Source organism: Chiloscyllium plagiosum, unplaced genomic scaffold (genome assembly GCF_037043375.1).
Source record: "Chiloscyllium plagiosum isolate Xiang-an unplaced genomic scaffold, Cpla_swu_hap1 HiC_scaffold_3, whole genome shotgun sequence".
Lineage (NCBI taxonomy): Eukaryota > Metazoa > Chordata > Chondrichthyes > Orectolobiformes > Hemiscylliidae > Chiloscyllium > Chiloscyllium plagiosum.
This window is the reverse complement of record NW_028270141.1, coordinates 101,643,759-101,661,047: the sequence shown is the minus strand read 5'-3', so window position 1 is coordinate 101,661,047 and position 17,289 is coordinate 101,643,759.

Sequence of the window (17,289 nt, the reverse complement as noted above, 5' to 3'; positions counted from 1 at the left end):
GATGGGGGGGGGGGCAGGTGAGGGGGGGGCGCAAAGCAAAATGGCTATCCATACGATTTGAGTCTTACAGTCTATTTAAGAGAATCCAAAAATTCTTTAGCCTTCTCTGGTGATCCAAAGTTGTATATGTGTATACGGATCCTTTATGGCTGAAGTGCAGTGTTACTGGGTAACGCAAGGAATATTGGATATTTAGGTCTCTTAGGCGCTTCTTCGCCTCATTGAATGCCCTCCTCTTGCGGACCACGGCTGGAGAAAAATCCTGGAATAACATAATCCTGGAACCCTTGTGCATCATGGCCTGGGGATCCTTCCCCAGGACTCTGGAAGCTTCCAGGAGCATCTGCTTCTCTTTATAGTATTGGAGCCGGAACAGAACCGGGTGGGGGCGCTTCTCCTCCAAGGTCCGGATTCGCTGCTCAAGAGCCCAGACCTGGCCCACGGCCAATTCGACAGCCACGTCCGAGGTCACCGCCTTTTGCTCCGCCCCTCCAACGTGTTGTTTGAGTTTTTAAATTTCTCGGTAGTGCTTCTGCAGCACGACCGAGAACGACTCCCACCTGGTCCTGGATGCTTCGATGAAGGCGTCGATCCTCTCCTGCAGCTCGTTGTTCCCGGAGATCAGGCTCGCCTCTGCAGGTAAGTCCCCCGGGTAGGCCGTGGACGTCCCTGCTGCTGTGGGAGGGGGTGGGGGAGGGGTCCCTGCCTGTTGCAAACTTCAGGAATGTTTGCCCTTAGACATTTTAAGAACAACAGCAAACTGTTCATGTTTGATGCAAAATGACTAAGTATACTGGGCAAAAACTGTTTTAAATGAATTAAAAGATGTGGTGAAGGCGGGTGCCCCACTACAGACTCAGACTTGCTGGGTTGCCACCATCTTGAATCTCCTCCAGTAGCTGTTTCTTAAATAAGCTCCACATTTCAATTGTGCCCATCCCCTGCAGTTTCCTTCCCCATCCTTTGCATCATAAATCTTGCCTAATTACATCATAATTGCCTTTCCCCCAGCAATAACTCTTGCCCTGCAGTGTATACCTATCCCTTTCCATCACTAAGGCAAACATAACCGAATTGTGGTCACTATCACCAAAGTGCTCTCTACCTCCAAATCTAACACCTGGCCGGGTTCATTACCCAGTACCAAATCTAATGTAGCCTTGCCCCTTGTTGGCTTGTCTACATGCTGTGTCAGGAAACCATCCTGCACACATTGGACAAAAACTGACCCATCTAAAGTACTCGAACTACAGTATTTCCAATCAATATTTGAAAAGTTAAAGTCCCCATAACAACTGCCCTGTTGCTCTCGCTCCTATCTAGAATTATCTTTGCTGTACTTTCCTCTACATCTCTGGATCTATTTGGAGGCCTATAGAAAACTCCCAAGGGTGAGCTCTCTTTTCCTGTTTCTAACCTCAGCCCATACTACCTCAGTAAATGAGTCTTCAAAGTCCTTTCTGCTACCATAATACTGTCCTTGACTAACACTGCCACACCACCCCCTCTTTTACCATTTTCTCTGTCCTTACTGAAACATCTAAATCCCAGAACCTGCAACAATGATTCATGTCCCTGCCGTATCCATGTCTCCGAAATGGTTATAACATCGAAATCCCAGGTACCAACCCATGCTGCAAGTTCACCCACCTTATTCTGGATGCTCCTGGCATTGAAGTAGACACACTTCAAACAACCTTCCTGCTTGCCAGTGAACTCTTGCGACCATGAAACAATATTTCTGACCTCACTATTCTCAATCTCCTGGACACTGGGACTACAATTTCAGTTCCCATCCCCCGCTGAATTAGTTCAAACCCTCCTGAATAGCATTAGCAAATTTACCCATGCCCCTGCCCAGGACATTTGGGACCCCTCTGGTTCAGGTGCAGAGCATCCTGTTTGAAGAGATCCCACCTACCCCAGAATGAGTCCCAGTTACCCAAGTATCCGTACCCCTCCCTCCTGCACCATCCCTATAGCCAAGTTTTCAACTCCTCTCTTTCCCTATTCCTCATCTCACTAGCACGTGGCACAGAGGTAACAATTCTGTTTGTTCTAGCTCTAAGCTTCCACCCTAGCTCCCTGAATTTCTGCCTTAAGTCCCCATCCCTTTTCCTACCTATGTCGTTAGTACCTATGTGGACCACGACTTAGGGCTGCTTCCCCTTCCCCTCAAGGATCTCAAAAACATGATAAGAGACATCCATAACAAATTGATGAACATTGCCCTGGGGTCTTGGTAAAACATGACTGTAACCAACCAGTCAGAGGGGAGGTAGGCCATGCTAGAGCTCAAAATCACAGGGCTCTGCGCAAGCCATCAAGATCTCCCTGTGAAAGCACTTTCAAATCTTGCTTGGGTGCATATATTGATGGTATGAAAGACTTTGTACACTTGTCCAAAGACAGCACACCAAGTAATTGCTACATTTATCCAGATCTAAATCCCCAGATTTTTCAATTCTTTTTTACTGTACAAGGGGAGGCAATTATAAGGGGTGAACAAAGTGAAAATAAAGGCGTGAGTATGATGCTGGAAAAACACAGCAGGTCAGGCAGCATCCGAGGAGCAGGAGAGCCGATGTTTCAGGCAAAAGCCCTTCATCAAGAATGGGGTTATGAGCCTCGGGGGTGGTGAAATAAATGGGAGGGGGTGTGGGCTGAAGGGAGGATGGTTGAGAGTGCGATAGGTAGCTGAAGGTGAGGGTAATGGTGATAGGTCATAGAAGAGGGTGGAGCAGATAGGTGGGAAGGAGGATGGACAGGTAGGACAGGTTATAAGGGCTGTGATGAGTTGGAAGGTTGGATCTGGGATAAGGTGGGGGGAGGGGGAAGGAGAAACTGGTGAAATCCACATTGATGCCATGGGGTTGGAGGGTCCAGAGGTGGAAGATGAGGCATTCTTCCTCCAGGCGTTGGGTGGAAAAGGAGTAGTGATAGAGGAGGCCCAGGATGTGCATATCTTTGGCAGAGTGGGAGGGGGAGTTGACGTGTTTGGGCATAGGGTGATGGGGTTGGTTGGTGTGGGTGTCTCAGGGATGTTCTCTAAAATACTCTGCGAGTAGGCGTCCTGTCTCCCCAATGTAGAGGAGACGGCAGCAGGAGCACGGATGCAGTAAATGACATGTGTAGAAGTGCAAGTGAAACTTTAAAGGATGTGGAAAGTTCCTTTGGGTCCTTGGACGGTGGTGAGGGGGAAGGTGCACGCGAAGGTTTTGCAATTCCTACCGTAGCAGGGGAAGGTCCTTGAAGGGGACAGTGGGTTGGTGAGGGGTGTGGACCTGACAAGGGTGGCACGGAAGAAAGCAGATGGGGGTGGGGAGTGAAATATATCTCTGGTGGTGGGGTCCGTTTGTAGGTGGCAGAAGATGATGCGATGTATACAGAGGTTGGTGGGGTGGAAGGCAAGGACTGGGAGCGTTCTGTCCCTGTTGCGGTTGAAGGGGTGGGGTACGAGGGCTGAGGTGTGGGAAGTGGATGAGATGCACTGAAGGGCATCATCAACCATGTGGGAGAGGAAATTGTGGTCTTTAAAGAGGAGGCCACCTGGTGTGGTCTTTGGTGGAACTGGTCCTCCTGGCAGCACATGTGGCAGAGGTGGAGAAATTGGGAATACGGGATAGCATTTTTACAGGAGGCCGGATGGGAGGAGGTGTAGTCCAGGTAGTTGTGGGAGTTGGTGGGTTTGTAGAAGATGTCAGTGTTGAGTCAGTCACCGTTGATGGAGGTGGAGAGGTCCAGGAAGGGGAGGGAGGTGTTTGAAATGGTCCAGGTGAATTTAAGGTCGGGGTGGAATGTGTTGGTGAAGTTGATGAACTGTTCAACCTTCTCACGGGAGCACGAGGTGGCATCGCTGTGGTCATCAATGTAATGTAGGAAAGTGTGGGGAATGGTGCCGGTGTAACTGTGGAAGGTGGACTGCTCCATGTAGTCAACAAAGAGACAGGCATAGCTGTGGTCCATGCGGCTGCCCATGTCTACCCCTTTGGTCTTGAGGATGTGGAAGGATTCAAAGGAGAAAGTATTGAGGATGAGGACCATTTCAGCCAAACGAATTAGAGTGTCAGTGGAAGGGTATTGGTGGGGACATCGGGAGAGGAAGAAACAGAGGGCTTGGAGGCCCTAGTCATGGCCAATAGTGGTATATAGGGACTGGATGTCCATGGTGAAGATGAGGCTTTGGACCCCAGGGAAACGTAAGTGTTGGAGGAGGTGGAGGACGTTGGTGGTGTCCTGAATGTTTGTGGGGAGTTCCTGGACTAGGGGATTAGGACAGTATCGAGGTATATGGAGATGAATTCAGTGGGGCAGGAGCAGGCTGAGATGATAGGTCGGCCAGGGTAGTCAGGCTTGTGGATCTTGGGAAGGAAGTAGAACTGGGCGGTGCGGAGTTCCCAAATTATGAGGTTGCAAGCTGTAGGTAGGAGATCCCCTGAGTTGATGAGGTTGCGTATAGTCTGGGAAATGATGGTTTGGTGATGAGAGGTGAGGTCATGATCAAGGGGCCGGTAGGAGGAGGTATCTTCGAGTTGGTGCCTGGCTTCAGCGGTGTAGAGGTCAGTGCGCCAAACTACCACTTTAGCCCCCTTGTCCGCTGGTTTGATGGTGAGGTTGAGAGCAGAGGGAGTGGAGCTGTGCATTGTGAAGGTGAAAGGTTGGAGTGGGTAAGAATGCCTCATCTTCTGCCTCAGGACCCTCCAACCCATGGCATCAATGTGGATTTTACCAGTTTCCTCATTTCTCTCTCCCCACTATATCGCAGATCCAACTTTCCAACTTGGCACCGCCCTCATGAATTGTTCTGCCTGTCCATCTTCCTTCCCACCTATCTGCTCCACCCTCTCTGGCCTATCACCATTACCTCCACCTCCACCCATCTATTGCACTCTCAGCTAACTGCTCCACCCCCCTCCCATTTATCTCTCCACCCCCGAGGCTCCCAGCCTCATTCCTGATGATGGGCTCCGGCCCAAAACATCGATTCTCCTGCTCCTCAGATGCTGCCTGACCCACTGTGCTTTTCCAGCACCACACTCTCAACTCTAATCTCTAGCATCTGCAGTCTTCACTTTTGCCAAACTGAAAATAAAGACATTTAGCACATACTTAATTCTTTCATGTCTTTTCCTTTGGGATTTTTTGACACAGTGTGTTTGTCAGGAAGTCAGTTATACAAGGGTTCCTCAGCCATCTCGAAGCTCTGTCTCACATGAATTAGCGGATGGACCCTTTGTAACTGCAAGCAGTGCTCAATGCTGCCTCACAGTGCGAGGGACCTAGGTTCAATCCCAACCTCAGGTGACTGTCAGTGTGGAATTTGCACATTCTCTGTGTTTGCATGAGTTTCCTCTGGATACTCAAGTTTCCTTGTGCAGGCTAGGTGGATTAGCCATGGGAAATGCAGGCTTACAGACAAGGGGTGGCTCTCAGTGGGCTGCTCTCCAGAGGGTTGGTGCGGACTCAATGAGCCAAATGGTCTGCTTCCACATTGTAGTGATTCTACAATTCAGTTGAAGGTGATTTTATTGTAGGTGCTTAAAATTATTTATGGCTTTAATAAGGTAGATGGAGGAAAGCCTTTATTTAGAGGGAAGTCCAGAACAAGACAGCACAATCTTAAGCAATCAAGATTCCACGACATGTGGAATCGTGAAATAATCTCCCCAAAAATCTTTGGATGCTGGGTCAATTCAAGTTTTCAAGTTTGAAGAAACATTTCTTTTTTATTGGCTTAAAGATATTAAGGAATGTGATTCAATGGTGGGATAATGGAGTTGAGAAATATCAACTAATGAAGTACTGAAACTGGCTCAGCATGCTGCCTGGCATACTCCTGTTTCTGTGATGGAGATCAGCTTACTTAGCAAATATTAAACTGAGCTGGAAAATTTCTAGGTTAAAAAAAATGCTAATCAGTGACAAATAACGTTATCAATCAAGCTGCGAATGGCATGCTGCAATATTTGAAGTACTGCCTTTCTATTTTACTGTTTGTATTGCTACATATTCAAACCTCTGAGTTGCTGTAGCATTAACTCTCTCAAAACAATTCAGTGTATTGTTTTTAAACCAATAAGCTGAAGTGACAGACCAAGCCACTTTGACGCAAGAACACTGGTTTTGAGAAGGGTGAATGGCAAGGTAAGTAAACAGAGAAAAATAGTGCCAGACTGGAGAAAGGAAGGAATGCATTTTCAGACAAACAGAAAAAAAATGCATTGAAATAAGAGAACATAGAAGTTGCAAATGCCACATAAATCCAATTCACTGTACTCTTTCAGGTATGGTCTTGCCAATCATACTTAGCTCAGCTGACAGTTGATTCTATTCATTGAACCATAAAAAGAAAACACACTTACCTGCGCATTTTCTGTCCATAAAGCAACCCAATGCCAGGTTTCTCCACACAACTGACCTCCTGATTCCCCCAAATCTTGCCCACTGTCTAAGGCACAAGTCAGGGGTATGGAGTACTACTCCCCACTGACCTGGATGAATGTAGTTCTGACACCACCCAGGAGAAAGCAGCCCACTTTATTGGCACCATATCGACAAACATACACTCCCTCCACCACTAACTCTTAGTAGCAGTAGTGTGTACCATCTACAGGATAGCCCTGCAGAAATTCACCAAGGATCTTAGACAGTACCTCCCAAACCCATGACAACTACCATCTAGAAAAACAAGGACAGCAAATGCATGAAAACACCACCACCATCCTGATTTAGAAATATAGTGCCATTCCTTCAGTGTTGATGGGTCAAAATCATGGAACTCCTTACCCAGCAGCATTGTGGGACTACCTACTCAAAATGGATTGATAGCAGTTCAAAAAGGAAGCTCACTCACCACATCATCTCAAAGGCAACGAGGGACGTGCAATAAATGTTGGCCCAGCCAGTGATGCCCGTATTTCATTACTGAATCAGAAAAGATGTGCAGCATGTCTTTCCACAAGTGGATAAGAGGTTTGATACTGAGGCCCCACTATTGGAGGTTGACTGCACAGAGCCTTTGGCTTGTCCTGAATCTATGCAGCAAGGACCACTCTCACACAATTCATTCTGAACCCAGCATTGGATATGTGGAATTTGTCATAAGGAACTTGTTTGTGACTTCCCATGTTATCCATTCTTTGATCTTTGACTATCTGCTGGTCAATCTTGCTCAGAAGGGATTTCAAAATGGGTGCTGAGAGGGAAGGCAGCAATAGGACATAGAATATAGAACATTACAATGCAGTACAGGTCCTTCTGCCCTGAATATTGTGCCAACCTGTGGAACTAATCTGAAGCCCATCCTACCTACACTATTCCATTTTCGTCCATATGCCTATCCAAAGACCATTTAAATTACCTTAAAGTTGGTGAAACTACTACTGTTGCAGGCAGTGCATCCCATACCCTGACTACTCTCTGAGTAAAGAAACTACCTCTGACATCTGTCCTATATTTATCACCCCTCAATTTAAAGCTTTGTCCCCTCATGCTAGCCATCGCCATCTGAGGAAAAATGCTCTCACTGTCCAACCTATCTAACCCTCTGATTATCTTGTATGTCTCAATTAAGTCACCTCTCAACCTTCTTCTCTCTAACGAAAACAGCCTCAATTCCCTCAGCCTTTCCTCGTAAGTCCTTCCATCCATACCATACAACATCCTAGTAAATCTTCTCTGCACCCTTTCCAAAGCTTCTACATCCTTCCTATAATGAGGTGACCAGAACTGTACACAATACTCCAAATGCAGCCGCACCAGAGTTTTGTACAGCTGCAGCATGACTGTATGGTTCCAAAACTCAATCCCTCTACCAATAAAAGCTAACAAACCGTATGCCTTCTTAACAACCCTTTCAACCCAGGTGGCAACTTTCAAGGATCTATGTAACTGGACATTGAGATCTCTCTGCTCATCTACACTTCCAAGAATCTTACCATTAGCTCAATGCAGTTTATTTCTGTTGCTCTTTCCAAAGTGGATCAACTCACACTTTTCCTCATTAAACTCCATTTGCCACATCTCAGCGCAGCTTTGCAGCTTATGTATATCTCTCTGTAACTTGCAATATCCATTGTCACTATCCACAACTCTACTGACCTTAGTGTCATCCGCAAATTTACTAACCCATCTTCCTACACCCTCATCCAGGTCATTTATAAAAATGACAAACAACAGCGGACCCAAAACATATCCTTGCAGAACATCGCTAGTAACTGAACTCCAAGATGAACATTTCCCATCAACCACCCCCCTCTGTCTTACTTCAGCTTGCCAATTTCTGATGCAAACCGTGCAATCACCCTCAATCCCATGTGTCTATATTTTGTGCAATAGCCTACCGTGGGGAACCTTATCAAACACCTTACTGAAATCCATATACACCACATCAACTGCTTTACCCTCATCCACCTGTTTGGTCACCTTCTCAAAGAGCTCAACAAGGTTTGTGAGACACAGCCTACTCTTCCCAAAACAGTGTTAACTATCCCTAATCAACTTACTCCTTTCCAGATGTTTATAAATCCTACCTCTTATAACCCTTTCCAACACTTTACCCACAAATGAAGTAAGGATTACAGGTCTATAATTTCCAGGGTTGTCTCTATTCCCCTTGTTGAACAAGAGAGCAACATTTGTTATCCTCCAGTCCTATGGCACTATTCTTGTAGACAATGATGGCATAAAGATCAAAGCCAAAGGTTTTGCAATCTCCTCCCTGGTTTCTCAGATAATCCTAGGATTAATCCCATCTGGCCCAGGGGACTTATCTATTTTTGCACTTTCCAGAATAGCTAACACCTCTTCCTTATGCAACTCAATCCCATCTAGTCTAGTAGCCTGTATCTCAGTATTCTCCTCGACCTCATTGTCTTTTTCTAGTGTGAATACTGATGAAAAGTATTCATTAAGCACTTCCCCTATCTCCTCTGACTTCACGCACAACTTCCCACCACTATGCTTGATTGTCCCTAATCTTACTCTTGTCATCCTTTTATTTGTGATATACCTACAGGAAGCCTTATGGGTTTCCTTGATCCTATCCGCCAAAGACTTCTCATGTCCCCGCCTAGCTCTTCTTAGGTCTCTCTTTCGGTCTTTCCTGGTTAACTTGTAACTCTCAAGCACCCTAATTGAGCCTTCACGTCTCATCCTAACAAGCCTTGTTCTTCCTCTTGACAAGCGATTCAACTTCTTTAGTAAAGTACGGCTCTCTCGCTCGACAACTTCCTCCCTGCCTGACTGGTACATACTTATCAAGGGCCTGCAGTAGCTGGTCCTTGAATAAGCTCTATATTTCAACTGTGCCCATCCCCTGCAGCTTCCTTCCCCATCCTATGCATCCTAAATCTTGCCTAATCGCATCATAATTGCCTTTCCTCCAGCTATAACTTTTGCTCTGTGGTATATACCTATCCCTTTCCATCACTAAAGCAAACATAACCAAATTGTGGTCACTAGCATCAAAGTTCTCACCTACCTCCAGATCTAACACCTGGCCGGGTTCATTACCCAGTACCAAATCTAATGTAGCCTTGCCCCTTGTTGGCCTGTCTATGTACTGTGTCAGGAAACCCTCCTGCACACATTGGACAAAAACTGACACATCTAAAGTACTTGAACTATAGTATTCCCTGTCAATATTTGGAAAGTGGATGTTCCCCATAACAACTAACCTGATTTGGGAGACAATGTATCTGTGTTCTTGATGATTGTCAGTAATCAGTGAGACTTCTTTATTCACCTGCATGCGCAGGGTGGTCTAATGGAAAACAAAATGCACCGTTGATAATGAACTGAAAAAAAAATGCCAGTAACATGCAGGACATGACAGTCTTGACCCATTCAAGATCATAAAACTGGAGAAAGTATTAGGGGTCTGAAATATGGCAAAGTAAAGGGTCTGATAATATTGCACCAGAATGTTTGAAACAATTGGTCTCATGCTTATGTCTGGCCGACTCAGTCCTACACAAAGACCAGCAGCTTAAAAACAGTTCTGAATGCATGGTTTATGGCAAAAGTCATTGCCAAACATGACAAAGATTTCCCACTGGCAGCCAGCTATTGATTGATTTCATACCTTTCTGTGTGCTTTAAGATGTTTGAGTATGCGGCACGCAGTCCTGCTCCTTAAAGTCAAGAGTACTTCCAACCTGAGTTAAAGCAATTGTTGAAACACTTAGGCATAGACAATTCAGAAGTCAACACGGAGAAGGGAGAAGTGCATAGAAAAGACTGGCCAATGGACTACTCCAGGGCTCAGTGTTGGCTCCAATGCTGTTTCAATATTTATACAAGTGATCTGCCAACAATCACATTTTCCAAATTCACCCACAGCTGATGACAGCTGTAATGCCACCAAAGCTCCATCCTTTTTGAAGATGTTATAAATCTGATGGACCACAGCAGCACATGGCATCTGTTTTGAATTCCTCTGAAACCAAACCCAGTGCATTCCACCTCTATATTGTCAGCATTGTCTAAAAAGTAATGAATATCTTACCTGGAAGGCCAGATGCTAAAGCGTGATCCCAATTCAACATTCTTGGGAGTTAATCGATTTAGAAATTTTGTCCCTCTGTGAACTTCTGAATAAACAGCAAGGAGCAAAACTGTAAACAAGCTACAAAGTAAATTTGCTCGATATATATGGAGCACTGCTGCACAACTCTCTGGATCTGAGCACTTACTGTATCAGACAATGAGGTGGAGTACAGTGCATCTACATGGCAACCATCAACACAAACATATCTTGTTGACGAACAATTGAAGGAAACGATCTGCAAAGCTGGAATTCTCTGATCAATAACTCTATCCCGAGCTTCTTGTCCTCACAAGAATCACTCCACCCATTCATTCGCAATCTGATAAAATCTACAAGCTGATTAAAATCATTATTGCTGCATCTCACTGACCCATTTATTGAGTCATAGAAACATAGAGATGTACAGCATGGAAACAGACCCTTCAGTCCAACTTGTCCATGCCGACCAGATATTCCAACCCAATCTAGTCCCATCTGCCAGCACTCGACCCATATCTCTCCAAACCCTTCCTATTCATATACCCATCCAGATGCCTTTTAAATGTTGCAATTGTACCAGCCTCCACCACCTCCTCTGGCAGCTCATTCCATACACGTACCACCCTCTGTGTGAAAAGGTTGCCCCATAGGTCCCTTTTATATCTTTCCCCTCTCACTCTAAACCTATGCCCTCTAGTTCTGGACTCCCCCACTCCAGGGAAAAGACTTTGTCTATTTATCCTATCCATGCCCCTCATGATTTTATAAACTTCTATAAGGTCACCTCTCAGCCTCTGATGCTCCAGGGAAAACAGCCCCAACATATTCAGCCTCTCCCTATACCTCAAATCCGCCAACCCTGGCAACATCTTTGTAAATCGTTTCTGAACCCTTTCAAGTTTCCCAACATCCTTCCGATAGGAAGGACTCCAAAATTGCACACAACATTCCAAAAGTGGTCGAGCCAATGTCTTCTATGGATTAAGTTGTGATTGTGTACTGCATGAGGTATTTGCAAAGTGGTTACTGTGTACTATTCCACAGCTCCCCACCCTTCACTGCAACATGGTCATGGGGATGCCTGGCCCACAGTCTGGACACAGTTAGTCATTCTTTTCCTCACAATCTGCTAGTGTTCTGCTGGTAGACCTACCAACAAATGGTATGACTGACATTCTCAGGATAGCCCATGGTTATGAATACTTGTGTGCATTGACCAATGTAAAAGAAGATTGGCAGCATCTTAGGAATGGCAGTCAATGGTGCAAAGCTGTCTTTCTGATCACCTTAAATCCCTTCTTTAAGGCAGTATTTTAGAGAAGGAGATTATTGGGATGCTTCCACAGAATAATCAGGTTAGTTTCGCTTTCAAAGGTTGTGACAAGGTCATGTGGGGGCTTCCTTATGCTATTACCATTGGGAAGAGGAATCTGTATAAAATGTAGAGTCTGTCACATGGAGGTAACTACAATTCTCTAAATAAGGCTTTTTTTTGTCCAGTACTGTACTTCTAGGAAGGCCTAGGAGACTTAATAGGCCTGGGCCATCTGGTATATATCCCTTGATGTCATGAAAATAAAGGCCACAATCAAAAAGATAGTTAATGAATTCCCACAAAAAGAATCGAGAAAGTCAAATTTCCTGCAGGGAAATAAATGGCATGACCGAGAAAAAAGTGTTTGTCAATTAAATTCAGTGTTTTTGATGTATTGCCTCACTTGAAAGTCATTCCCAGTAATACAGCAGGTTTTAGGTTTATCAGAGAATGAAGCAGACACATGCCCACCCCTTTTGTAATAAGGTGTCGGGAGAATTTCCACGTTTCACCCCACATGGAGGCACAGAATTAACTGTACCATAAAATGGGCAAAAATTTCTACTTAATTGTGTGATCTGGTGCAGTCCAACTGTGAAAAAAAAAGGGAGAGGCAATTCAAATCAGCCTCTGTATATACCACACTCTGAGTAATATAAAGAGAGAGAGAGAGAGAAAGAGCTCAGTGCCTTGGAACATTGTTTCCTTGGACGCATTTAATTAATCAATTCCCAAATAAACACAACAAAGCATTTTGCAGCGGAGAAATTTGGTACAAAAATACAGCATAGAATGGGTTAAAAGAATGATATTCAGGACACATTAACTTGGGCAGAAAGTCTGATGCAGAATTGCTTTGTCAGCAGTGGCCGAGATAATGTAGCAGGTGCAGCATTTTGAACTTGGCCACTGAAAAGTCAGCTGATCCATTAAACCCTGCGGTGCAGACTGCAAAGTCAAAGCACCCTGCAATCACACTTCATCTGTCAATGCAAGCATGGGATATAAAAGCAAATAAAGTAAGGGTGAAAAGAATACTGATTTGGAAAGCATCTCGCAGGACCGTGGCAGTGACTCTAACGTGGATTTGTGACCCTGTACTGATTACAATCTGCACTGTTGCCCTCTGATTTCTTGCCAATTGCAGACATCACTTAAATGATCTGCAAAGCTGTGAGAGCTCTGATGCGTCACGGTATGCAGGGGGTGGGGTCAGGAAAGCCAATGATATCCCGATGTAAGTTGGCACAGGATATTTCATGCTGATGAGCCAACTGGATGGCCTTGGCTTCCACTAATGAGGAGGTCATCAAACACAGGACCACAGACTGTCCCCTGGAAATGGAGCTTGCTGTCTCAATCCCTCTGTTCGTCATGCAACAGAGAGAGAGTTCGGGGATCACATTATCAAAAGTGCCAGTTCAAAGACTAAAATCCCTTAATGGAGTCCTCCCAGGAGAAATATACATGGCTACATTTTGATCACATTCAACCACACCAAGCAATCATGTCCACAAGTCAGAATTAAACTGCAGCAACGCAGCCTAGTCTCTCCCTGAGAGCACCTGGACTCCTGTTCATAGGTCTGGACTTCAGTGGAGTCTAGAAAACCATGATTGCCACTGCCCTGTCCAACCTTCTGACTAAATTCTAAGCTTTTCATATGGGGGTAGCTCTAAACACAAACGTTCCAGCCCACTTTTTTATTCTTCAGTTTTAAATCAGGAATCAATAGGATCTTCTAGTTCAAAGTTGAGGGAAGGCGATGGCCTAGTGGTGCTATCACTGGACTGTTAATCAACAGAGGAGACAGTGAGGTCTGCAGATGCTGGAGATCAGAGTTGAGAGTGTGTCGCTGGAAAAACACAGCAGGCCTGGCAGCATCCGAGGAGCAGGAACATCAGGCTCCAGCCTGAAACGTCAATTTTTCTGCTCCTTGGATGCTGCCTGACCTGCTGTACTTTTCCAGCAACACACTCTTGACACTGTTAATCAACAGACCCAGGTAATGTTTTGGAGACCTAGGTTCAAATACCAGCATGGCATTTGATTTGAACTCAATAAAAATCTGGAATTAAGAGTCCAATAATGACCACGTATCCAATGTTAATTCTCAAGAAAATCCCAGATGGTTCAATAATGTCTTTTGAGGAAGGAAATCTGCCGAGCTTACCTGATTGGCCTAAATGTGACTCCATATCCACAACAATGTGGTTAACTCTTAACTGGGTAATTAGGGATGGGCAATAAATGCTGGCCTAGCCCATGATATTCTTACCTAATGAATGATTGAAATTAAAAGCACTTGTCAGATTAAACATAGGAAGTAAGGTAGGCCTGGATCAAACCAGCTATTTGATGGCTCTTTCTCATTTTCACCACTTTGTGTGCACACAATGCTCTATTCCCACAATCACTCACTGACACCCAATCCTTCCCACAGCTATCACTCACTGAACCCCCCTCCAGCCACACACACTAACATCCCCTGACTATCACCTACCGGTCCACCTCACCCTGACCAGCTCTCACCAGCCTTGTTCTGGGTCTGTCTGGTTTATAACAATGTTCACATCTTTGAGTCAGAAGGTTGTGGTTTAAACTCCATCTAGAGACTCTAGCACATAGACTAGACTAATACAGTACATGAGGAATGCTGTATTGTCAGAAGTGTCACGTTAAAATAAAGACCAAACATTAAAACCAATGTGATAGCATGAAATAGCCCCACTGATTTATTCAAAGAAAAGCAGGAGCTTTCTGCCCCAGGTTCCTGATGCCCTTACCAACATTGATCCATCAATCTAATCGAATCGCAGTCTAATCAATCAAGATGAAAGCAGAGTAGGTCTCCTGAAGCAGACCTCGGCCACTCCATCCATTTCTTTTCTTCCTTTTCCCCTTCTCATTTTTTTCTTTTCATTTTATTTTCTCTCTATTGACCTCCTTCCCTCAGATAGGTTCGATGGACTTCCAGCCTCAAGATGGAGCCCAGCGTGGCCTCCTTGCTTTAGAAGGCCTGTAATGTTGAACTTTTACCTTTATTTCTTCATTCTTCAAATTTGTACTGAAGATTTTGTACCTATGTATCTGTACCTAAGAAAGCACCGGAAATGGCGACTTTGTACACTTTTCATTGTACTTATGTATCCTGGTACTTGAGTATGTGTGACAATAAACCTAATTCTAATTTTCTATTCAGTAAAATGTTAATCATACAGAGTTTAGGTGACTCTGATGTGAGCAAAGTAGTTACTGTCCTTTCTACATTATAACTTTGACCACACCCATTTCAGAAATATTAAAAAGGTATGTGCAAGTCAATGAAAAGCAGACATATACACATGAACTTCAACTTGGAGATAGTTTCTATGCATGGAAGCTACTGTCAAATTAGCCATAAAGATAGTTTTCTCAAATATTTTGCAAAAGTTGGTTGCATTTCTTTCTCCCAGAGCATGTAGGAGAGTGAAAGATGAAATAACTCCACAGAGGCTGGTATCCCATCATCAAGTCCTCCTTTATTTACATGTGCATTGGACTTGACACTGGCCCGGCTTCCTCAGAGCCAGCTCTCAGAGTGAACAGGATGGCCTGACATACTTGGTTATTTTTTTTTTTTTTTTTTTTTTTTTGAAGGGGAGGGTAGGGACATACTTGGTTATAGCTGTCAACCAGGGGTTCTTGATTGGACCAGATTAACAGTCCCAATCAGGGAACTCACATTCTGGCTGGCCTCATTACAATCACTACAAAAGAGAGTAGAGTCCAGATTGACTTGAGGGTTGGTGTCTTGATGTGAGAGTGGGTGACTGGGCAGCCTGGAACATCAAGGGGTCCCAATTATGCTTTAGGGGAAGGCCCAAGAGTGAGTGAGGTAGGGGTTGTGGATTATTGATTGGGCCTGGAGGGACCACTCCTGTTCCTCAAAGATTGCAAGTAACCCCGGAGAGCATAACCTCAAGAATTCAGCCCTCCTTACCTCCATTGATCTGCCGAGTTTCCCCGTGAGGCCTACGAAACTGGCACCCTGTGACTAAAAAGAGAAAGGTTTGAAAAAAAAGGAAAGCTGCCTTACTATAATATTCAAATAAGCAGCCTATTTTCAGGGCCTCATTATGTCTCCATTAAAACATGAAGTTAGAGATGGGTTCAGTTCCTGTTCTATATTTCTTACATTATAGCTTCAACATAGCCCACCTGTTTTTGCAAGTTAAGGTTCATGTTTTTTTCTGTTTTTTAAAAATAAATCAGCAGAAAAGATGTATGTGTTATCCTATACTGCAGCTAGAGTCTGGTGTTTTCAAAGTAAATAGTCCATTCTCATTTATCACCTGCTATACTTTAACTCTAGGAAATTCAGGCAGATGATTTTAGCAAGAGTCCAGCCTCTATTGCGAATTTCGACAGAGTGAAATTAATTTATTAGCTGTTAGTAGGAGCTGGCTTCAATTCAGATTCTGATCAGGCCTTTTCATATCTGTGTCTCTAATTGCTGCTGTATTGAAATGGCTTTTACATTTGGATAATTGGGCCACATAGTAACTGATGTGGGAAAAATTGCTGATCTATCTGTTTTGTGCACGTGCTTTGAGTTTGCTATTACTCTAATGTAACTGAGTCACACACAGTCCCTGATCTTCAAGTTAAAACCTTACTGCTTCTATGGAATAAAGTGTTGTACTGTACATTTAAATTAAAGTTAGCACCCATTCTAGTTATTTAAAAGTTAGTATTAACATTAAAATAAAAATTGCCTTTGCCAATTAAACAATTTCTGCTGTTGAGTCTCTTCATGATGCCGCATATTCACTGAAATTCTTCGATGAGTTGATCTATGTTTCTCACGCCATTACATTGCAGCACGTGTGCTCTGATTGCCGCTGAAAGAAGACATACCAGAATGAGCTCCAGCCAACCTGAAGCATAGGCTGAAAATAATTTGATACCAAAATTGCATAAACTTGGAAATTCAATCCCTCCAGCTCTGGGTATCCTAATACTCAGTGAATAAATAGTCTGAGTTTCATGACTGAAGTAGTTATTTGATTTTTACCACACCTCCATAGGCATCGCAAGACAGAGATAGCCTTTGAACTTAGCATTTAGGGGAAGCAATGGCTTAGTGGCTAGACTGTCAATCTGGGGATCTGGCTTCAAATCCCACCCTGACTGAATTTCAAGTAAGGGCAGTGCAGTGGCTCAGTAGTTAGCATTGCTGCCTCACCAATCTTCAGGAGTCAGTGCAGACTGAATAGAGTTTTGAGTCTATTGATGAAAGGACTATAGCTGTGATGTGTTTAAATTCCAGAACATCTTATCTTCAATGCAGCTTGGTTAAGACATATTTACAAAGTTGCTTATCTAATCAGGGACAATAGTGTGATCTATATCACCTTAGGTACCTTATTTTCACAGTTGAATTATGAAAAAATGAGTTCAATTT